The 24,090-nt window shown below is 40.9% G+C and overlaps 1 pseudogene; it reads left to right on the top strand.

Annotated features, from left to right (window-relative positions):
* Window positions 1-24,090, top strand: part of LOC132132331 (sarcosine dehydrogenase, mitochondrial-like) — a 77,087-nt pseudogene that overhangs the window by 40,332 nt on the left and 12,665 nt on the right.

The raw sequence follows: 24,090 nt of genomic DNA, 5'->3' as shown, positions 1-24,090 counted from the left end.
GTAAGTTGTTTTAACTCAGAGCATCAAGTTGAAACAACAAATGACCATTAGTTTAATAAATTGTAAAACTTAACTTCTTGAGTTGAAACAAAGTTGTTAACTCACATTTTTAAGGCAGCAGGTGAACTTTCGTTTATAAGTTTAACCAACGTAAAATGTTTTACAGTGTTTTCATTTACTCTCTCATTTCTTCAAAACCTGACTTTCTTTTGAAGAACTCAAATGAAGATATTTTGAAGAATGTTCAGGCTGTTCTTTTCCATTTAATGTTTTTATTAGGACTGCACAGTATAGTGCCATTGTTAATGATGAAGGCTATTTTATTTATCGATACACTAAAAAAAGTTCACCTATTTCAACTTAAATATTGAAGTTTTTAAGTACAATCAACTTAGTTGTGTTAGTCATTTGAACTTAAATAAACTGACTTAAAAATCGTGTTGAATCTCGTATACAAAAATATCTATGAAATATATAATAGAGTATATTATAATATAAAAATATATTTACAATGTTACAAAACTATATGTTTTATATATTTAAATGTCAATGTCAATGTCACCTTTATTTATATAGCGCTTTAAACAAAATACATTGCGTCAAAGCAACTGAACAACATTCATTAGGAAAACAGTGTCAATAATGCAAAAATGAGAGTTAAAGGCAGTTCATCATTGGATTCAGTTATGTCATCTCTGTTCAGTTAAATAGTGTCTGTGCATTTATTTGCAATCAAGTCAACGATATCGCTGTAGATGAAGTGTCCCCAACTAAGCAAGCCAGAGGCGACAGCGGCAAGGAACCGAAACTCCATCGGTGACAGAATGGAGAAAAAAACCTTGGGAGAAACCAGGCTCAGTTGGGGGGCCAGTTCTCCTCTGACCAGACGAAACCAGTAGTTCAATTCCAGGCTGCAGCAAAGTCAGATTGTGCAGAAGAATCATCTGTTTCCTGTGGTCTTGTCCTGGTGCTCCTCTGAGACAAGGTCTTTACAGGGGATCTGTATCTGGGGCTCTAGTTGTCCTGGTCTCCGCTGTCTTTCAGGGATGTAGAGGTCCTTTCTAGGTGCTGATCCACCATCTGGTCTGGATACGTACTGGATCCGGGTGACTGCAGTGACCCTCTGATCTGGACACAGACTGGATCTGGTGGCCACGGTGACCTCGGAACAAGAGAGAAACAGACAAATATTAGCGTAGATGCCATTCTTCTAATGATGTAGCAAGTACATAGGTTGTTATGGGAAGTGTTTCCGGTTCCGGTTTACCTAATTAATGCAGCCTAAAAATCCTTTAACGGATTTGGATAATAAAAGCATATTAGTATGTTATGTGTATGTCAGGTTAAAGAGATGGGTCTTTAATCTAGATTTAAACTGCAAGAGTGTGTCTGCCTCCCGAACAATGTTAGGTAGGTTATTCCAGAGTTTGGGCGCCAAATAGGAAAAGGATCTGCCGCCTGCAGTTGATTTTGATATTCTAGGTATTATCAAATTGCCCGAGTTTTGAGAACGTAGCGGACGTAGAGGATTATAATGTAAAAGGAGCTCATTCAAATACTTAGGTGCTAAACCATTCAGGGCTTTATAAGTAATAAGCAATATTTTAAAATCTATGCGATGCTTGATAGGGAGCCAGTGCAGTGTTGACAGGACCGGGCTAATATGGTCATACTTCCTGGTTCTAGTAAGAACTCTTGCTGCTGCATTTTGGACTAGCTGTAGTTTGTTTACTAAGCGTGCAGAACAACCACCCAATAAAGCATTACAATAATCTAACCTTGAGGTCATAAATGCATGGATTAACATTTCTGCATTTGACATTGAGAGCATAGGCCGTAATTTAGATATATTTTTGAGATGGAAAAATGCAGTTTTACAAATGCTAGAAACGTGGCTTTCTAAGGAAAGATTGCGATCAAGTAGCACACCTAGGTTCCTAACTGATGATGAAGAATTGACAGAGCAACCATCAAGTCTTAGACAGTGTTCCAGGTTATTACAAGCAGAGTTTTTAGGTCCTATAATTAACACCTCTGTTTTTTCAGAATTTAGCAGTAAGAAATTACTCGTCATCCAGTTTTTTATATCGACTATGCAATCCATTAGTTTTTCAAATTGGTGTGTTTCACCGGGCTGCGAAGAAATATAGAGCTGAGTATCATCAGCATAACAGTGAAAGCTAACACCATGTTTCCTGATGATATCTCCCAAGGGTAACATATAAAGCGTGAAGAGTAGCGGCCCTAGTACTGAGCCTTGAGGTACTCCATACTGCACTTGTGATCGATAGGATACATCTTCATTCACTGCTACGAACTGATGGCGGTCATATAAGTACGATTTAAACCATGCTAATGCACTTCCACTGATGCCAACAAAGTATTCAAGTCTATGCAAAAGAATGTTGTGGTCAATTGTGTCAAACGCAGCACTAAGATCCAATAAAACTAATAGAGAGATACACCCACGATCAGATGATAAGAGCAGATCATTTGTAACTCTAAGAAGAGCAGTCTCAGTACTATGATACGGTCTAAATCCTGACTGGAAATCCTCACATATACCATTTTTCTCTAAGAAGGAATATAATTGTGTGGATACCACCTTTTCTAGTATCTTGGACAGAAAAGGGAGATTTGAGATTGGTCTATAATTAACTAGTTCTTTGGGGTCAAGTTGTGGTTTTTTGATGAGAGGCTTAATAACAGCCAGTTTGAAGGTTTTGGGGACATGTCCTAATGACAATGAGGAATTAATAATAGTCAGAAGAGGATCTATGACCTCTGGAAGCACCTCTTTCAGGAGCTTAGATGGTATAGGGTCTAACATACATGTTGTTGGTTTAGATGATTTAACAAGTTTATACAATTCTTCCTCTCCTATAGTAGAGAATGAGTGGAACTGTTCCTCAGGGGATCTATAGTGCACTGTCTGATGTGATACTGTAGCTGACGGCTGAATGGTTGCAATTTTATCTCTAATAGTATTGATTTTAGAAGTAAAGTAGTTCATAAAGTCATTACTGCTGTGGTGTTGGGAAATGTCAACACTTGTTGAGGCTTTATTTTTCGTTAATTTAGCCACTGTATTGAATAAATACCTGGGGTTATGTTTGTTTTCTTCTAAAAGAGAAGAAAAGTAATCGGATCTAGCAGTTTTTAATGCTTTTCTGTAGGATATGTTACTTTCCCGCCAAGCAATACGAAATACCTCTAGTTTTGTTTTCCTCCAGCTGCGCTCTATTTTTCGGGCTGCTCTCTTTAGGGTGCGAGTATGCTCATTATACCATGGTGTCAAACTGTTTTCCTTAACCTTCCTTAAGCGTAAAGGAGCAACTTTATTTAAAGTGCTAGAAAAGAGAGAGTCCATAGTTTCTGTTACATCATCAAGTTGTTCTGAGGTTTTGGATATGCTAAGGAATTTGGATACATCAGGAAGATAACTTAAAAAGCAGTCTTTTGTGGTAGAAGTGATGGTTCTTCCATACTTGTAACAAGAAGTAGAATTTACAATTTTGGCTATATGAATTTTGCAAAGAACTAAATAATGATCTGAGATATCATCACTTGGCTGAATAATTTCAACACCATCAACATCAATTCCATGTGACAGTATTAAATCTAGAGTATGATTTCGACAATGAGTAGGTCCTGAAACGTGTTGTCTCACACCAATAGAGTTCAGAATGTCTATAAATGCTGATCCCAATGCATCGTTTTCATTATCAACATGGATATTAAAATCACCAACTATTAAAACTTTATCTGCAGCCAGAACTAACTCGGATGTAAAATCACCAAACTCTTTAATAAAGTCTGTATGGTGCCCTGGTGGCCTGTATACAGTAGCCAGTACAAACATAACAGGGGATTTATCATTAACATTTGTTTCTTTGGATAATGTTATATGAAGTACCATTACTTCAAATGAGTTATACTTGAAGCCTGCCCTCTGAGAAATCCTGAAAACGTTGTTATAAATTGAAGCAAGACCTCCACCTTTGCCTTTTAGACGTGGCTCATGTTTATAACAGTAATCTTGGGGGGTGGACTCATTTAAAATAATGTAATCATCAGGTTTTAGCCAGGTTTCTGTCAAACAGAGTACATCTATATTATGATCAGTGATCATATTATTTACAAAAAGTGTTTTCGTAGAAAGGGATCTGATATTCAATAAGCCAAGCTTTATCATTTGTTTATCCATATTGCTTCTGTTTTTTATTTGTTGAACCTCAATTAAATTGTTAATCTTAACTTGGTTTGGACGTTTTTTGTATTTTCTAGTTCGGGGAACAGACACAGTCTCTATAGTGTGATATCTAGGTGAAAAAGTCTCTATGTGCTGAGAATTAACTGACCTCTGTGACGGGAGGCAGCTAGCAGACGGTCGGTTTAGCCAGTCTGTCTGCTTCCTGACCTGGGCCCCAGTTAGTCAAGTATAAACACTAAGACTATTTGCCATATTTCTAGAGAGAAGAGTGGCGCCACCCCAGGAGGGATGAAGACCATCTCTTTTCAACAGGTCAGGTCTGCCCCAAAAGCTCGTCCAATTGTCTATGAAACCTATGTTATTCTGTGGGCACCACTTAGACATCCAGCCATTGAGTGATGACAATCTGCTATGCATCTCATCACCACGGTAAGCAGGGAGGGGACCAGAGCATATTACAGTGTCTGACATCGTGCTTGCAAGTTCACACACCTCTTTAATGTTATTTTTAGTGATCTCCGACTGGCGAAGTCGAACATCATTAGCGCCGGCATGAATAACAATCTTACTGTATTTACGTTTAGCATTAGCCAGCACTTTTAAATTTGCCAAGATGTCAGGCGCTCTGGCTCCCGGTAAACATTTGACTATGGTGGCTGGTGTCTCTATATTCACGTTCCGTACAATAGAATCACCAATAACTAGAGCACTTTCATCAGGTTTCTCAGTGGGTGCATCACTGAGTTGGGAGAACCTGTTTAATGTTTTGATCGGAACAGAAGAGCGGTGTTTTGACCCACGACTACGCTGCCTCACCGTCACCCAGTTGCCCTGCTGCTGGGGCTCTGTTTCCGGAACCGAACAATGTACAGGAATCCCTGAGCTAGACGCATCCAAAGCCGTATCTAGAGCCCTAACATTCTTACTGTCCTCAATTAAAGTTTGGATGCGTGTCTCTAATTCTGAAATCTTCTCTGTCAGCCTAACTATTTCCCTTCATTTATCACATGTGAATCCCTCATCAGCGACAGAGATAGATAAACTGTACATGTGGCAAGAGGTGCAAGAAACAATGATAGGAGAAGCCATTACTCACCGTGCTTGATGAAAATTCTTACTGCGGTTGTTTGATGAACTTGTGAAAAACTGGAGCGAGGGAGAGGAACTTATAAAACAGTTTATATTGATTAACTTATTAGTTGCCATGACTTACTGATCATATAATTTTTTTACACTGCATATGTAAATATGTCTGTAAATGTATGCATAAATATATGTGAAATACTGAAATCATGAGCGGCTCTTCAAATTAAAAAATATTTGGGTTTGCATTAAAAAAAATTAAATAATGCAAATTTTTAAAAAAATTATCCCAAGCGTACTACAATGATAAATTATTTCCAAACATAGCTGTTCAAGTTTTTTTGAGAAAATTCCAAAAATATTTTCATATTGCATTTTATAACCGAAAAAATAGATATTGCAATATCACTTTTACAGTATATCATGCAGCTGTAGTTTTTATCAATGTGTTAAAGAAAGATTTAACATCATTTGTGGAGCTCTTTGTCATTTTTGTAGGTTGACTGTCTCCTTTTATATTCCATTGAAGATTTTAACCAACATGAGGGTGAATAAATGATGACAGATTTTCATTTTTGGTGAACTATTCTTTAAATTCACAAGCTTTCTGTTACTGGCACCTTATGATATGCTCAGGAAAGCAATCCAGTAAACCTTGACAGCATGAGGATCCTTGTCAGGTTTGTTTTCACCTCTCGAAACTTCTGCTTTCTATTTCTTCTCAGTGTCTATCTATCTCCACCTTAGAGTGTTTATTTTGACACACACTTCTATAAATTGCTCTGTTAAGTAACGGCATGGACTGCATGTACCTTACTGGCTCATTGGCATGGCAACAGCGGCTGAATTAATTCCTGCAAAATAATATTTTTAGCCTGAGCCTGTTAAAGAATGTTAGCCTTATCATTATCAAAAACAATAAATAACAGCGTTTCATGCTGGATAAGACGACGAGCCGCTGTGTGTGACTCATAGAGAGCTCATCAGCTCGTATTTTACTCCAGAAGAATAATATATGGATTTCAAAACGCCTGGAAATTGCCTAGTAACCAGTGTTTCTCTGGAACCGGGAGACAGAAGGAGAAACCTGGTGCTGTGTGGAGGGTGGACCAGTTCTTTCTTTTTGATTTAGAGCTCAAGAATAGCTTCGTGACCAGCTATTTCGATTGGTGAAAACACAAGCGTGAGGGATGGATAGCACATCCAAAACTGTTTTGTAGCCTAAACTGGCATTTCTGCTCAAAGTCAGGATTGATTTGGGGTGTATGAATAGGCAAGCATCAATACACTATTACTGTTACCTTCATATGATATACCTTAGTATATCTTAACCCTAACCGAAATTGTGAAGAAAACAGTCACTCACAACACCTTACCAGCTGCCTAGGAAATACTGGGAAAGTGGGCAATGCAAGACAATGAGTTTCTTGAGAAAATGTAAAAAGTCCAGAACAAGCTTTCAAACTTGCATTAAAAATATGATTTTTACGATAGTTTGCAAGGCACATACAGTATGATCTAAGTTGGCCAACTGATCTAGTTTCTGATATTTGGACTTAATTGTAGTTTTAATGTCAGTGGGTTTCTAGTTGAGCGAATACGTGTATTTATTTTAGGGAAAAATAAAATAATTTCTGCAATTAATCTTTGCTGTTTAATGTGTTAAAAATAATAAATACAGAGGTGTGATTCATTTTTAATAGATGATAAATAAAATAAAATAAATAAATCTGATAATTTGCCATTTCAGTTATTTTTTAACTTTGAATGGCTCTAATTATACAAATGTTTTCCATCTATCCATCCATCCATCATCTTCCGCTTATCCGGGGCCGGGTTGCGGGGGCAACAGTCTAAGCAGAGATGCCCAGACTTCCCTCTCCCTAGCCACATTTTCCAGCTATTCCGGGGGGACCCCGAGGCGTTCCCAGGCCAGCCGGGAGACATAGTCCCTCCAGCGTGTCCTAGGTCTTCCCCGGGGCCTCCTCCCAGTGAGACGTGCCTGGAACACCTCCCTGGGAAGGCGTCAAGGAGGCATCTGAAATAGATGCCCGAGCCACCTCAGCTGGCTCCTCTCGATGTGGAGGAGCAACGGCTCTACTCTGAGCTCCTCCCGAGTGACCGAGCTTCTCACCCTATCTCTAAGGGAGCGCCCAGCCACCCGACGGAGAAAGCTCATTTTGGCCGCCTGTATCCGGGATCTTGTCCTTTCGGTCATGACCCACAGCTCATGACCATAGGTGAGAGTAGGAACGTAGATTGACCGGTAAATCGAGAGCTTTGCTTAGCGACCCCATACTCCCAGAGCACCCTCCACAGGATGTCACCAGGAACACGGTTGAATGCCTTCTCCAAATCCACAAAACACATGTGGACTGGTTGGGCAAACTTCCATGAACCCTCCAGCACCCTGGAAAGGGTATAGAGCTGGTCCAGTGTTCCACGACCGTGACAAAAACCACACTGTTCCTCCTGAATCCGAGGTTCCACTATCGGCCGAATTCTCCTCTCCAGTACCCTGGCATAGACTTTCCCGGGGAGGCTGAGAAGTGTGATCCCCCTATAGTTGGAACACACTCTCCGGTCCCCCTTATTGAAAAGAGGGACCACCACCCCGGTCTGCCAGTCCAGAGGTACTGTCCCCAACCGCCATGCGATGTTGCAGAGGCGTGTCAGCTAAGACAGCCCCACAACATCCAGAGACTTGAGGTACTCAGGGCGGATCTCATCCAACCCCGGTGCCTGGCCACCGAGGAGCTTTTTAACTACCTCGATGACTTCAGCCCGGGTGATGGACGACTCCTCCGAGTCCCCAGCCACTGCTTCCTCAACGGAACACAAGTCGGTGGGATTGAGGAGATCCTCGAAGTATTCCTTCCACCGCCCGACGATATCCCCAGTTGAGGTCAACAGGTGCCCAACTCCACTGTAAACAGTGTTGGTAGGGCACTGCTTCCCCCTCCTGAGGCGTCGAACAGTTTGCCAGAATCTCTTCGAGGCCAACCGATAGTCTTTCTCCATGGCCTCACTGAACTCCTCCCAGGCCCGATTTTTTGCCTCCACGACTACCCGGGCTGCAGTCCCCTTGGCCTGCCGGTACCTGTCAGCTGCCTCCGGAGTCCCACAAGCCATCCAGGCCTGATAGGACTCCTTCTTCAGCTTGACGGCATCCCTTACTTCCAGTGTCCACCACCGGGTTCGGGGATTGCCGCCTCGACAGGCACCAGAGAACTTACGGCCACAGCTCCGAGCAGCCGCAGTGACAATGGAGTTGGAGAACATGGTCCACTCGGACTCAATATCTCCAGACTCCCTCGGGATCTGGTCGAAGCTCTGCCGGAGGTGGGAGTTGAAGATCTCTCTGACAGGGGGCTCGGCCAAATGTTCCCAACAGACCCTAACAGTACGCTTGGGTCTGCCGAGTCTGTCCAGCTTCCTCCCCCACTATCGGATCCAACTCACCACCAGGTGGTGATCAGTTGACAGCTCCGCCCCACGTGAGCATTGAAGTCTCCCAGTAGGACGACGGAGTCTCCAGTCAGAGCACTTTCCAGCACCCCTCCCAGAGACTCCAAGAGGGCCGGGTAGTCCGCACTGCCGTACGGCCCGTAGGCACAAACGACAGTGAGAGACCTATCCCCGACTCGAAGGCGCAGGGAAGTGACCCTCTCGTTCACCGGGGTGAACTCCAACACATGGCGGCTGAGCTGGGGGGCTATAAGCAAACCCACTCCAGCCCTCCGCCTCTCACCATGGGCAACTCCAGAGTGGTAGAGAGTCCAGCCTCTCTCAAGAAGTGTGGTTCCAGTGCCCAAGCTGTGCGTGGAGGTGAGCCCGACTATCTCTAGTCGGTACCTCTCGACCTCCCGCAGATTCCATGTCCAGAGATCGGGTCATCGGGGGTCTCGCCTTCGACTGTCGCCCGATCCACTATGCACCGGCCCCTTACGCTCCCTCCTGCAGGTGGTGAGCCCACAGGAGGGCGGCCCCACGTCACTCCTTCGGGCTGACCCCGGCCAGGCCCCATGGGGGAAGGACCGGCCACCAGGCGCTCGCATACGAGCCCCAACCCCGGGCCTGGCTCCAGGGTGGGGCCCCGGCTGCGCCATGCCGGGCGACATCTCGGTCCTTGATGTAAATGTTAACATGAGGGGTTTGTGAAGACTTAGAACAGTTCATGTTAACAAATGTTTTCTTTAAAAAAAATTATCCATTTTATAGAGGCATCAGTTTCGGTGTCGCTGATATTTACGTTTATAGTACTTTAGTACAGTGTTTTTTAAAATATCAGATATATTTGATTATATATATTAATGTTGTAGTTGATACAATTTAAATCAATCAACAGCCCTAGTGTTTTTTTATTTGCTAAAAATAATTTTTCATTACATGTAAAGTGTTCATTACAAAACTTTGCAGTTAATTTTTTATTGATTTGTCTGCTAAACTGGTATTTGCAATTGTTCTTTTATCAGGTTCTAGATTATGATTTCTACGGTGCCTATGATGTTCCCAAGAACACTGATTACAAATACAGAGATATACTAGTAGACAAAGAGTACACATTTGACTTTTCTCCACATCATGATGTGGTGAGCATGTGTGTTTGAGTCTTTGTAGCCCACCTTGTTAATTTGAAGTTCTTTTATGGCTAAACAGGTTTGTTTTCAGTGTGTGTGCATATACAGTACAGACCAAAAGTTTGGACACAGCTCCTCATTCAAAGAGTTTTCTTTATTTTCATGACTATGAAAATTGTAGATTCACACTGAAGGCATCAAAACTATGAATTAACACATGTGGAATTATATATGGAATTATATACATAACAAAAAAGTGTGAAACAACTGAAAACATGTCATATTCTAGGTTCTTCAAAGTAGCCACCTTTTGCTTTGATTACTGCTTTGCACACTCTTGGCATTCTGTTGATGAGCTTCAAGAGGTAGTCACCTGAAATGGTCTTCCAACAGTCTTGAAGGAGTTCCCCCGAGAGATGCTTAGCACTTATTGGCCCTTTTGCCTTCCGTCTGCGGTCCAGCTCACCCCTAAACCATCTCGATTGGGTTCAGGTCCGGTGACTGTGGAGGCCAGGTCATCTGGCGCAGCACCCCATCACTCTCCTTCTTGGTCAAATAGCCCTTGATGCCTTCGGTGTGACTCTACAATTTTCATAGTCATGAAAATAAAGAAAACTCTTTGAATGAGAAGGTGTGTCCAAACTTTTGGTCTGTACTGTATGTGTGTGTGTGTGTGTGTGTGTGTACTGGTATATGTGCAAATACATCTCCTGATGCTACTGGACACGTGTATAATGACATGGGTACTACAATGTAAACATGGTTTATGAGGACATTTCCTGTGCCCCCATAAAACAAAAGGCTTAAAGGGTTACTCCACCCCAAAATAAAAAAAGCTTTGTTTGTCTTCGGCACTCGGGCTGGGCATCTAATCAGTAAATCTGGTTCTGTGATTAGCACTAAATCATCATCAACTGCTTTCAAATGGAGCTGCACTTAATAGACAGAGCCGTAGATCACTGACAAGCTACGTAATATCACGTTCATTATCGAAGGCGATTCATCTGCGATAATGAATGCGATATTACGTAGCTTGTCAGTGATCTACGGCTCTGTCTAAATGCCGAGTTTCAGTGGTGAACCTTGTTGAAGTGTATCATCTTGACTGTTTGTGTGCTTCAGGCTCCACTGTCTACACCTGCATGTTAAACAAGGGGCGGAGTCGAGTCTGATCTCACCGTCAGTCATCTAGAGCCAAGCCACTCCCACCTCCCTCTGAAACCCGAATCTAATGATAAAGGACACACATGATTTATTTTATTCAGGATCACAGAACTGATGTGTAAGGTGTTGAATAAGGACATTAGAGGAAGTCATGAGTGTCTCATCAGCATGTGAGGAGGATGTGCAGAGTTTATATACACCTCACGCTCAGGGTGTGTGCATATTCTCAAGGTGAGGCGTATTACCTGGCTATTGGAGGTGGAGTGGCGCAGAATAACTGGAGCCACATTCAGGCAGTGCTGCAGGAGCAGGGTTTCCACTGCACACTGAGGACATGGGCATGATCAGCATACAAGGACCCAAGAGGTTAGCACAAACACACACACACACACACATACACACACACACACACACACACACACTGTATGTGTTCAAAACCTAGTCATCTCCTGAGTCGACTATCTATATCTTCTTTGGGCCAAATTCTAATGGCTTGTTGACCAAGCACATTAAAGGTAGGGTAGGTGATTTCGGAGAGGATAGCAAAAGCATGCTAGCTTTGAATAAGATCCCACTAAAAATACTGATTCACTCTAATTTAAAAATTATTTTACTTAATGTTTGTGGAATCTGTATATTAACGTATCGTAATAGCTTAGCAACATGCTATCATTCAGCATTAAAAAGTTCAGATAAAATGGTTCAGTTTGATTAACAATAGACTGTTTTACCTATCAAGTTCTTTGTATTTGAATTTTTATTCAAGTTTCACACTGTTAGCTTAGCAAAATGCTAACATCAGACTCTTTCAAAATAAATAGTTTGTGTTGCTGCCCTTATAGATTTTTCTATAGTCACTGATGAGATTCCGTTTCAGTTAGGGTGTTCACTTAGTAGACAGCTGCGTGTGCATACAGTTCACCGCAATTAACAGAATCAGCAAACAGCTGCACTTAAAATCTATAACGTGAAAACATGTAAGTCTCTAAAGTCTCTTCGCAGCAAATAGAAACAGAACCGAGTGCACAGAGAAGCAACTGTGCTGTTTCCAGATCAGAAGTGACAATTTTAATTTTTTTTACATTTTTTTTACACTTTTGTTGTGCACTGCCTCACCTCCACCATGTTGCAGTCTAAGGCTAATCATGACAAATTCACCTGTTTTCACCTGAAACCATTCCACAAGCAGTGTCTCTCTCTCCACTGCCCTGTAAACAGCAGAAAACAAGAAGAAAAAAGAAAATCCATAAATCTAATATCATGCTGTAGTCATTCATTAAGTGCCTTAAAGTTATAATTAGGAAAGAGATGAAGAGATGCAGAACAGTGGAATTAATTAATATATTCTGAGGGAGAAATTAAATGAATAGTGTAACTTTCACATACTGTCATCCTTGTTTTCGCTTTTCAATCTGTTCTTGTATATTAAAGAGATTGTTTCATGTTTTAGTTTTATTTTTGTTCTTTAAAGTCCAGTTTTAAAGTTAATAAGTTTGACTGCATCACACTTCATTTGGTAAATTTTTCATAATTTAGGTGAATTGTTTTTTTTTTTTGTTTTGTTTTTTTGCATTAGAATCTAAAAGTATCAGATTTGAACCCTTGCTTGTAGATGCTGCAGCTTTAGCCTGAGCAAAATCCCTGTCTGTCTATTACAGTAACTCTTTACAGTTTCCTGATGCTCTTAAAAGCATAAAACTTACTGTTTTCTGTTTTTATACCTGTGTGCTGACTGTTATGTAGATCTTTTCTCAGAACGAGTGTTTTTTGCAGCTTTGTATCACTGTAAGGTGTTTTTTGACCCAGAGTGCTGAAAGGGTTTTGTTTCGAACCATCAAGGGAAATTAGATTTTTATTATATGAGCCCTTTAAAACACTTGTGCTTCGCTCCTCATGACAGTGTGTCGTTCGTCTGTGTCCTTCAGTCTTTTCCTCTTATGTCCAGATGAAAGCTAGATGAAAGCATGAGCAGCTTTGTGAAATCTCCCTCTTCATCCTCATCTCCTGCACTGTACTCTTCATGGTTTAGGAGAGGGCCGTGGCTCCGGTTTCTAATGAACACTAGCTACTATCAGCTCCATTGCTTCTCAGTCTGATCTCCTGTTCATCATTCCAGACATTCACTCTCAAGAGAATCCTTTAAAATCCAGTAAGAATCAGCTGCTCGCTTTGTTCACTTACCTTAAATGTTGTCATGTCATCATAGAGGAATATTGTGGGTTCAGTGCATGGTTATGGTGAGCCATGAATGGTGAGAAACTCAATGGGGCCAGTTTTTTCAAGTATTTAAAAGCAGAAATATGAAGCTGATAATTTTACAAAAGCACTTATACTCTTAAAAATGTTTTTGTTATTTTTCTTATTTTTGTAAGTGGTTTGTCATTGAATCTTTTTTAGCTTTGATTATTAAAATAATGAAAAATTATGAAATGTGAAATTATAAACTGTGAAAAATTGCTAGTAAACCAATTTATTTTTATATTTCCCGTTTACAAGGTTTATATATATATATATATATATATATATATATATATATATATATATATATATATATATATATATAATGTATATATATATATATATATATATATATATATATATATATATATATTCACTTACCTTAAGCATAAATTACTCAGCATAAATGGCTGCCCACTGCTCCGGGTGTGTGCTCACAGTGTGTGTGTGTGTTCACTGCTCTGTGTGTGTGCATTTCGGATGGGTTAAATGCAGAGCACAAATTCTGAGTATGGGTCACCATACTTGGCTGAATGTCACTTCACTTTTATATATATATATGTGTAACCCAGCTGAAATGTTAAAACACATTTAAATAAATAGTTCATGTTGATTAAAAAACATGTTAAAAGAATATAAAGTTAAGAGGTGGTTAAGAATCTGATGTTTTCATTGTGTTTAAAAAGTGGGCGAATTCATGTTAAATTGTTTGTAAAAGAGAACGTTAGTTTATTTCATAATGTAAAAGCCAAAAAAAGAAAACATTATTTTCTTTTAGAGGAAGAATAATTCTGTTAAAACCAGGTTGTTTTGTCATGTGACCTTACGTCTGTGAGGGGAGGGGGACGAACACAGGAAGAGATAAGGATGGAAGGAGAGACGCATGTGAGAAAAAAAAAGTGGATTAAACAGTTCGTTTGTGCATTGAACAGCTTGTTATGCTGAACTTCTGATAGCTTGTACTTTTGATGGTCAGCCTGATAATCTTGTAAGTGACAAGTGATAGTTGTGAGCGACAGTTAATTTCAGCACGAAGTTTATTACTGTTGATTACATGCAGACTGCCGTGCTGGCTAAGCACGGGCTAAAGGCTAAGAGAAACGTGATCGGACTGTGTGGATGCAGCTGTTAGCTAACGCACCTAGCCATGTAGCTGTTCGTCAGTTCCCGACCAGGAAACGAGAGGACGTGAACCAGATAGCGCTCTGAGCTACCAGGGATGCCCAGAGTTTCTCTGGCAACGTTGGATAATCATCAGAGATCGTGTGGATATCGGTGTGGACACCTGTGTGCGCTTCCATTCTCATCTGGACTGAGGTGAAGTGACTGGAACATTGTGCTTGGAAAAGATATCTGTTTCTTTTTGTTTTAACTCAATGAACCTGTAATTTTTGGTTTCCAACGATCCCGAGCCATGACTCAGGCCTGCAACGTTTGTTTTTCTAATAAGGGGTGCCGGCTTCTATTATTTTTATAAAAGTGAAACATTGTGTGAAATATTTTATTCCTGAAGAAAACACTGTTTTTTGAACTGTCATTGTATACTGGTGTTTGTATTCTAGCCTAAGGGCACAGACATTTCATTTAGTTTATACTGTCTTTATTTACAATTATTTTATTTAATTAAAGTGAGAACTTGTTATTTTTACACCAAGGTTTCTGTTGTGAGTTTGAGTAGAATGTGCCATTTATTCAGTTATTTACCATAGTTTAGGTATTTGTCTTAGTCCAAGTTTAAGGCATTTTAGTGACCCAAATATTTAATCCAGAATATCACACACATACGAGAGTATATATGAAACGAACCTAGGGCCCATCCTCTTATGAGCAGGATAGGAAGGGTTACATATATAAAATGTCTATGGGTCAAAGGCAAGATATCCCATTTTGGCATCAAATTTAATTTTCAAAAGTGATTTTATATACACAGAAATCATAAGTAATGTAAGTAAACGGTCCATTTTAACGTTTAAAATATTTTTTGTGAAAATAAAATGTCAAATATGGGTGAAATGATGTTCCATCATCATTCAGTGTAACAGAAATATGTATGTAAAAATGAAACAACATATTTATTCTGACCAGTGACCTGTTGCATGAAGCTGGCTGAACAAACAGCACACATTTTAAAGCTGTATTATTATTATTATTAATTTTTTTTCTTATTTTTAGTTATTTAAGTTTGTCAAGAAAATTTTTTTTTTTTTTGCTTTGGCAGCTAGCTAAAATAAAATAAGTTTTTAAATATTTGTTTTATTTCAGTTATCATTTATTTGAAGGTTTATTTTGCTTATTTATTTTTAGTCAACTATAATAACCTAAAGTTTACAGGCCTTTCCATTGTAAGTACCTCACTGGAACCGCATACTCTGATTTAATTGACCGACTTCCTTGTAGTGCACGGGGATTACCTTGACGACCGGAACGATCGCGTTCCCGGCCTGAAGCGACGCATTGCCCTCAAATATTTATTGACTAAAAACTTATGGTGGGGTAATTACAGTGACAAATCAGTGTTTGACACGACCATTGTACTTGACTGCTGTTTCTTTGTCAGAGGATTTACCTTTTGAACTGCTTCATTGAAGGTTGTATTTTATTGTATTTTATTTGTATATGCAAACTGTGACACTTCACAAGATGTTATGTTGCCCACAGTCTGTGAGTACCAGTGAGTGAGGATTGCCAGTAACCTGGTGTCCTTGGTTCCGTCAGGCAGCAAGTGATAAGTGTTTTCTGACGAACAATACCTTGACGTGCATATGTGACTGTGTATGTGTGTGAATGCGTGTATTTGTTTCTTATCTTGTTCTGTTTCCTTTCCCTTCAGAATTGGGGTACCAGTCCTAGCCAGTGTCCTGTGTGGTGGTGGTGAGGCTGTAGATTTGCAGTGTTCACAACGTGGGTGTTGGTGCTGTGTTGTGAGAGCACGAGTGGTTGCTGTGTTCATTGGATAAGTAACTTGAATCCCCCAGTTCTGAAGTTGGAAAAATGTGTTTGCATTTCATGTTTTTATGATCAATGCCTTCTTATGATCTTTTTTACTGCTTATGAAAATATTCAATTTTTTATGTATTAAATAGTGATTTTGAATAAATTGTTGAATCTTTTATACTGTTGTCTGATATCTCTCAGCCACCACGTATCTGTGTGCTGTTGGTACATTGTATACCGGTAGGTACCAGGCCAATTTCCAGGGTTGCGTAGTCTTTATTTCTTGCCATATTTGGCGCTGAGTTAAATTCTTGACAGCAGCTTGCCACACTATGCTTTCCTCCCTCAAAATGTGATTTAGTGAAGTACGACGCGTTCCAGACTCAACATTTCAGAAGCCACAAAAGATGTTGATTCAGGAACTTGATCACCTAGCATAAATCAAGATGTTTGTGATGTTTTTTTTTATTTAACCTTTATTTAACCAGAAAAAGCTCTCTGATATTAAAAATCTATTTCACAGGAGTGTCCTGGCCAAAATGTGCAGCAGTACAATCAATTCCATCACAGATAAACATCACACAAACAGATTAAAGACTCTTAAAAGCAGTTGCATATAGATGTTATTTAGGGGTGACGGTAGACCCTCCAGCTCATTAGATGCAGTGTATGTATACTGAAATGATCCCTGTGTCATAACGGAGTGAGATTTATGCAGGGTTAGCAGAGCAATCGAAAGTGTGCTTATGTTGAGTCCTGAAGTGTGAATAAATGCTCTGCCATCATTGAGAGACCTGCTTCCAAAGCTGCGTTTGCTGGAACGTACCAAAGCCACTTGACTGAAAGGTGATAATTTGCAATGAACTCATGAGATGGAATCAACAGACGAATGTCAAATCAGCCAAAGCAGCTAGATTTTGTTGTTCCCTATAAAATTTTACTGTACTGTTCACACAAAAATTCAAATGAATGTGATTATTTATTCAGCCTTATGTCTGTCTGTCTTCTCTGGAACACTCTGGAAGCAGTTAATTAGAGCAGAATGTCCAAGCTGTTACATTTTCCAAACAGTGAAATTCAATAAAGAATTTCAAAGCAGAACTTTTATTTTAGTTTGTTCCTCATGCAAAACCATGCACTTTTTGAAAAAATGCCTTCAGAGCATGTAGAATATAGCGCACAAGCCACGGTCGCCGTGATTTTGCCAAGTAAGACATGTTCCTGGATCAACATTATTGTCCAAAAATATAAACTTAACCCAATCCCTGCCCCTAATCCCAACCCTACCCATAATTTATTCCTAAAATCAGTGGGAAATGATGGCTGATTAATAAGAGTGTAGAAGCACCTAACCCTGATTTTAAGCCTAAAACAGATATTTCTTGAAAAGTTCAATCTCAATTCTGACTGGTTGATTGGAATGTTGTTCCAGGATCGACAAGGATGTTGATCCAGGAACATGTTGTACTTGGTGAAATCACGCTCACCCACAAGCCACATGGATTACTTTTATTGTTGTAAATTTTTGGTCCCCATCCACTTGTACATGTACTGCACTTTGCTTTCACTTCCTTTTCCTATTTGGCACCTAAACTCTGGAATAACCTACATAACATTGTTCGGGAGGCAGACACACTCTGTTTAAATCTAGATTAAAGACCCATCTCTTTAACCTGGCTTACACATAACATGCTTCTAATATCCAAATCCGTTAAAGGATTTTTAGGCTGCATTAATTAGGTAAACCGGAACCTGTATCCAGGTCAGAGGGTCACTGCAGTCACCCGGATCCAGTACGTATCCAGACCAGATGCTGGATCAGCACCTAGAAAGGACCTCTACATCCCTGAAAGACAGCGGAGACCAGGACAACTAGAGCCCCAGATACAGATCCCCTGTAAAGACCTTGTCTCAGAGGAGCACCAGGACAAGACCACAGGAAACAGATGATTCTTCTGCACAATCTGACTTTGCTGCAGCCTGGAATTGAACTACTGGTTTCGTCTGGTCAGAGGAGAACTGGCCCCCCAACTGAGCCTGGTTTCTCCCAAGGTTTTTTTCTCCATTCTGTCACCGATGGAGTTTCGGTTCCTTGCCGCTGTCGCCTCTTGCTTGCTTAGTTGGGGACACTTCATCTACAGCGATATCGTTGACTTGATTGCAAATAAATGCACAGACACTATTTAACTGAACAGAGATGACATAACTGAATTCAATGATGAACTGCCTTTAACTGTCATTTTGCATTATTGACACACTGTTTTCCTAATGAATGTTGTTCAGTTGCTTTGACGCAATGTATTTTGTTTAAAGCACTATATAAATAAAGGTGACTTGACTTCTGTAATATTACAGTATGGGGTTGATAAATTTTGTTTTAAAAAGCTGTATTTTCAGCATCATTACGCTAGTCTTCAGTGTCACATGATCCTAACATGATTCTAATATGATGTTTGCTCAAGAAGCATTTTTGGTAATTATCAGTCATAACTATTATGTATTACTACCATGTATATTTTTGAAACTGCTATACATTTACATTTACTTTCTAGGATTATTTTGATGATTGGAATGTTCTAAAGAATGATTTGATTTGAAATAGAAACTTTCTGAAGCATTATAAATGTCTCTATCACTTTTAATCAATTTAATGCACGTAGACACTCAGATGAATGGAATAAGCCTGTGATATTCTGTATTACTTTCTTCATTCTAATGTAACCTCATAAACAAATGTTTTTCTTTCAAGAGACTTTAGTGAATGTTATGCATGTCATGATTTTCAGAGCGTTTTGGTTGAGCGCCTCGCTCTATTTCTCGACATTTGTGCTCTGTGGTGAAAAGTGATTTCATTAAGATTATATCTGATCCTTGCCTAACTGACACCGCTAAAGGAGAGGCAGAGCGCATAATTAGATCCACACACACACACTGTATAATTAGAGTGGTTGTTGGCCTCTGTGCTTCAGTGAACAGAGTGAAGTTTGAGTGGGTGGAGGGGCGGAGTCTTTTCTTAATCATGTCAAAGCCATCAACACACACACACACACACACACACACATGCATCTGTACACATACAAATGATGTGCTTCTTTGAAAACATGGCATTCCACCTTCATCATTTCCATCCTCATCCATCACATCTCTCTCCTGACTCTATTCCTCCTCCATCACCTCTTTAAACATTTTCTTCCTCTCTTCACTCTGCCCACACAGATGTTGTTTTCCTCTCTGTGGCTGTTGCTGCAGGATAACTGTACTGTGTGCGATACATGTAGCATGAAGCAGAACACGCCCTTTATTTTGAGCTAACATCCGTCAGGCCTCCTTCTGCTTATGTCAATACACATGCTAATGCAAAATGGGCCAAAGCGGTCACTGTCACCCCAAACGATGCAGCTAGAACAAGTTTATCACACACACACACAATTGCAGTGAAAGCGCAGGTCAGATGAGGGCTGCAGGTGCAAAATAGAAAGATCTTATGGAGAGGAAGAGGGATGGAGAGAGAAGTCAAGAGAGAGAGACTGATGGCAGACCTGATGAAAGGGAGAGGGTTTAATGGTGACACAGGGGCATTTCCTGCATTCCATAAAGAATATATAATAATAATCAAGGCTCTTATGTTAATTTGCTGCTTAAAATGTGCTTTTCATTACAGTAATGTCACTTGGTTTGATTTCATATATATATATATATATATATATATATATATATATATATATAACCTGGGCAGAGCTCTGGAAAGCAGAGCCATTTCGGATCAAGTTTCTTGTCCAATCCGTCTATGACGTCCTCCCAAGCCCAGCTAACCTGCACACCTGGGGCCTGGCAGACACTCCTGAGTGCAAGCTGTGCCAGAAGAGGTGCACACTGGAGCACATTTTGAGCAGCTGCTCAAGAGCGCTAGGGGAAGGGCGGTACCGCTGGCGCCACGACCAGGTGCTAAAGGCTTTGGCGGACTCCATCTGCACAGCGATCCAGCTCAGCAAGACCCAGGTAGCCCCCAAACAGACAATCACCTTCATTAGAGCTGGGCAGAAGGAACAATTCCACCGGCCTAGCTCTACGGGGGGGCTCCTCTCCACTGCTCGTGATTGGCAGCTTCAGGTTGACCTTGGAAGGCAGCTTAAGTTCCCAGGCAACATCACAGCCACTTCTCTCCGCCCAGACATGGTGCTAACATCTGAGTCTACCAAGCAAGTGGTTATCCTGGAACTAACTGTCCCCTGGGAAGACCGTATTGAAGAGGCCCACGAGCGCAAGAGGGCTAAGTACGCAGGGCTCAGCTCGGAGTGCCGGAACAATGGCTGGAAAACTCGCTGCGAGCCAGTCGAGGTCGGGTGCCGAGGCTTCGCTGGCCACTCACTGCTGCGAACCCTCAAACTCCTTGGAGTGAAAGGACTGCAATTGAAAAAAGCCACCGCAAACATCTTTGAGGCCGCAGAAAGGGCTTCTCGGTGGCTGTGGATCCGTAGGGGGGATCCGTGGAGCAACATGCCACTTGGACACAAGCCGGGGACTGATCACCCCCGGCTGGGTCGCCCGGGTGAGGGTGTATGAAGATTAAAGACCCGAAACACCCTATGACCTCGGGTTTTTCACTGATGACGTGTCCAAGTAGCACCAGAAGGTGTATTCAAACTCTATATATATATATATATATATATATATATGATGCAATGACATTTTATATATTAAGTGTGGCTGATGTGCAGCACCATTTAGGGTGCAGTATTTATTAGAATTTAAAAATTATCAATGTTTGTTTTTAAGTTAAATGTTACTTTAGAATACTATTTTAAAATAAAGTTCTATAATTTTAAACCTAACAAACCTGGTTTGTGAAATGCTTTGCTTAAAGTATGCTTTTCTTCAAACTAAATGCCACGTGATTTGATATACTTTTTATGTATTAATGCACTTTCATTTTGAATTAAGTGTCCAAATACTTTTCGCACCAGTTTGTTTTGATTTTAAATATTAATTATCTGTGTATTTTTTATTTTATTTAAATGTATCTTATTTATTTTTATTCTCAAATTAATTAATTAAATGTTACTTTAAAATATTATTTTACATTAATTTAAAGTTTGCCACTTGATATGATACATTTTTATATATTATTACACTATAAGTATGAATTAAGTCACCTTTATTTATTTATATAGCGCTTTGAGTGTCCAAATACTTTTTGGAGCCACTGTATTTATTATAATTTCACTAATTATTATTATCATTATTGTATTAATACTATTTAAATACAATTAAAAACTTTTTTTTTTAACATGAATACTATTTAAATACATAAATACAATTTTAAATGCAATTATTTTATTAATTTAATTTTAGTTCAATTTCATGTGATTTAAATTAGAAGAGTGAGAAGTTCACTAATTTTTAAAACTCATAAAGCTGATTCTGATTTATGAGGTATTGACTTTATGTCATGGTTCTATGCAGACTGTTAAAAGCGAGTTTTCAGTGAACTGACAGTAAAGTGTTTGATTTGTGTGTTGACAGCCGTGAGCTGCTGCAGGAAGTGCTGGACTCTGACCTTAGCGACGATGCGTTTCCTTGCTCCACACACAAGATCGTGAACGCCGCTGGACACAAGGTAACATGCTCTCTTCCTCCCTGTCCTCCATCTTCGTGCAGGTCCAGCTCTGACACTCTCAGACACTTTTATTCATGCTCTAATTAGTGGCACCTGCTTCAGCAAAGCATCACTATTATTATTCATCAACTTTTGTTATTTTTTTTAACCCTGTACCATGTGTCATAGACAGGAAAGATGTGCCTCTTATGCTTATTATTGAGGAGATGTGTGTTGATTTATGCATTTTGCGGCATTGCATTATAAGTGTTACTATAATGTACATTTTTACCAAAACACTGTTGGACCGCTGGACACAACTGGACTACTGACGTATTTATTAATAACAAAAAAAAATATAGCTTTGCAAACACCAAATGGTGACTTCTATTCTGACACGTTGGCAGAGCACTTTCGGTTTACTCCTTCCGGTTTCCGTTTCCGGTTCGGGTCAGCAGTCCGTCTCTCTCTCGCTTGCTTTCGTCTCTCCTGGCGTTTTATACTCTCTCCACGCCAATTACTGGAACAAGAAACAGGTGATGATAATTTTTGCCCAAACCACTCACTTACCGCTCGTCTCCTGATTCTCTCTCCCTTTGCAGACTTCGCTAAACCACGCCCCCCCTGCCACATACCCTCACCACCCGACTCAGGCCGGGGAGCCATCCGGCCTGCAGCCCCCCCCCCCCCATTTCTGGAGAGGAAGTCGGCCACCGCCATCTGACAATAGCCCTTTGTTAAGTCCAATGTCGAATAAAAACGAGCCGTGCCTAGCCGATCAAGCAACTCGTCAACCCGCGGCATTGGATACGCGTCGAATTTCGACACAGCATTCACCTTGCGATAATCCACACAGAACCGGACTGAGCCGTCCGTTTTCGGAACTAAAACTATCGGGCTCGCCCAGTTACTGTTGGATTCTTCTATTACTCCCATGTCAAGCATAGCGCCTAATTCAGCCTGAACTACTTTTTTCTTGTGCTCAGGTAAGCGATACGGCCGGCTGCGAACTACCACACCCAGCTCGGTCTCGATATGGTGCTGAATCAGGTTAGTACGGCCCGGTAGGGGCGAGAAGACGTCGGCAAACTCTGCCTGTAATTTCGTTAAATCAGTGAGTTGGGACGGCGACAGGTGATCTCCACCTGGAGCCAGGGCGAGGGATTGTGGTTTGATATTCGCCTCTGGTCCGAGATCATCCTCCCCCCCAATCACCGTTGGCAACATCACTGATTCTGCCTCATTCCATTTTTTAAGGAGGTTGAGGTGGTAGATCTGACGGGACCCATTCCTATCTGACCATATTACCTTATAATCGAGATCTCCGACTTGTCGTGCGACCTCAAACGGTCCCTGCCACTTAGCCATTAATTTAGAGCTCGACGTTGGGAGTAATACAAGTACTTTCTCTCCCGGTGCAAATTTGCGTAACCTAGTTCCCCTGTTATACAGCTGGCTCTGGCGGTCCTGGGCTTGTAACAAATTCTCCATTGATAGCCGCCCCAATGTGTGGAGTTTTGTTCTCAAGTCCAGCACATACTGAATTTCATTTTTGCCCTGAGATGGACCCTCCTCTCAAGTTTCTCTCAGTACGTCGAGCACCCCCCGGGGCTGGCGTCCATAGAGCAGCTCGAAGGGGGAAAACCCCGTGGAGGCTTGTGGGACCTCTCGAACAGCGAATAACAAGGGCTCTAGCCACCTATCCCAATTTTTGGCGTCTTCCTGAACGAACTTACGGATCATGGATTTAAGAGTGCGATTAAATCGTTCGACCAGGCCGTCGGTTTGTGGGTGATAGACGCTAGTTCGAATCAATTTAATGCCCAACAATCCGTACAGCTTGCATAGCGTACGTGACATAAACGCCGTGCCCTGATCGGTGAGGATTTCTTTTGGAACCCCCACCCGGGAGATAAGACAAAACAGGGCATCCGCAACACTTTTAGCGGAAATGTGGCGGAGGGCCACCGCTTCAGGATATCGTGTTGCATAATCAACTATGACTAATGCAAAGCGATGTCCTCATGCTGATCGCTCTAATGGCCCGATGAGGTCCATACCAATTCTCTCGAAGGGGACCTGCATTAAGGGAAGAGGGCGCAAAGGCGCTTTTGGGGTGGCCGGTGGGTTCACCAACTGACATTCCGGACACGACGCGCACCACCTGCGCACGTTGTCATGAATGCCCGGCCAAAAGAAACGGGTCATGAGGCGATTTAGTGTTGCTGCCTGTCCCAAATGGCCCGCCATAGGGTTAGAATGAGCCGCATGGAAAAGCATTT

Source organism: Carassius carassius, chromosome 49 (genome assembly GCF_963082965.1).
Source record: "Carassius carassius chromosome 49, fCarCar2.1, whole genome shotgun sequence".
In the NCBI taxonomy this organism is placed as follows: Eukaryota; Metazoa; Chordata; class Actinopteri; order Cypriniformes; family Cyprinidae; genus Carassius; species Carassius carassius.
This window is presented reverse-complemented; position numbering and strand designations above follow the sequence as displayed.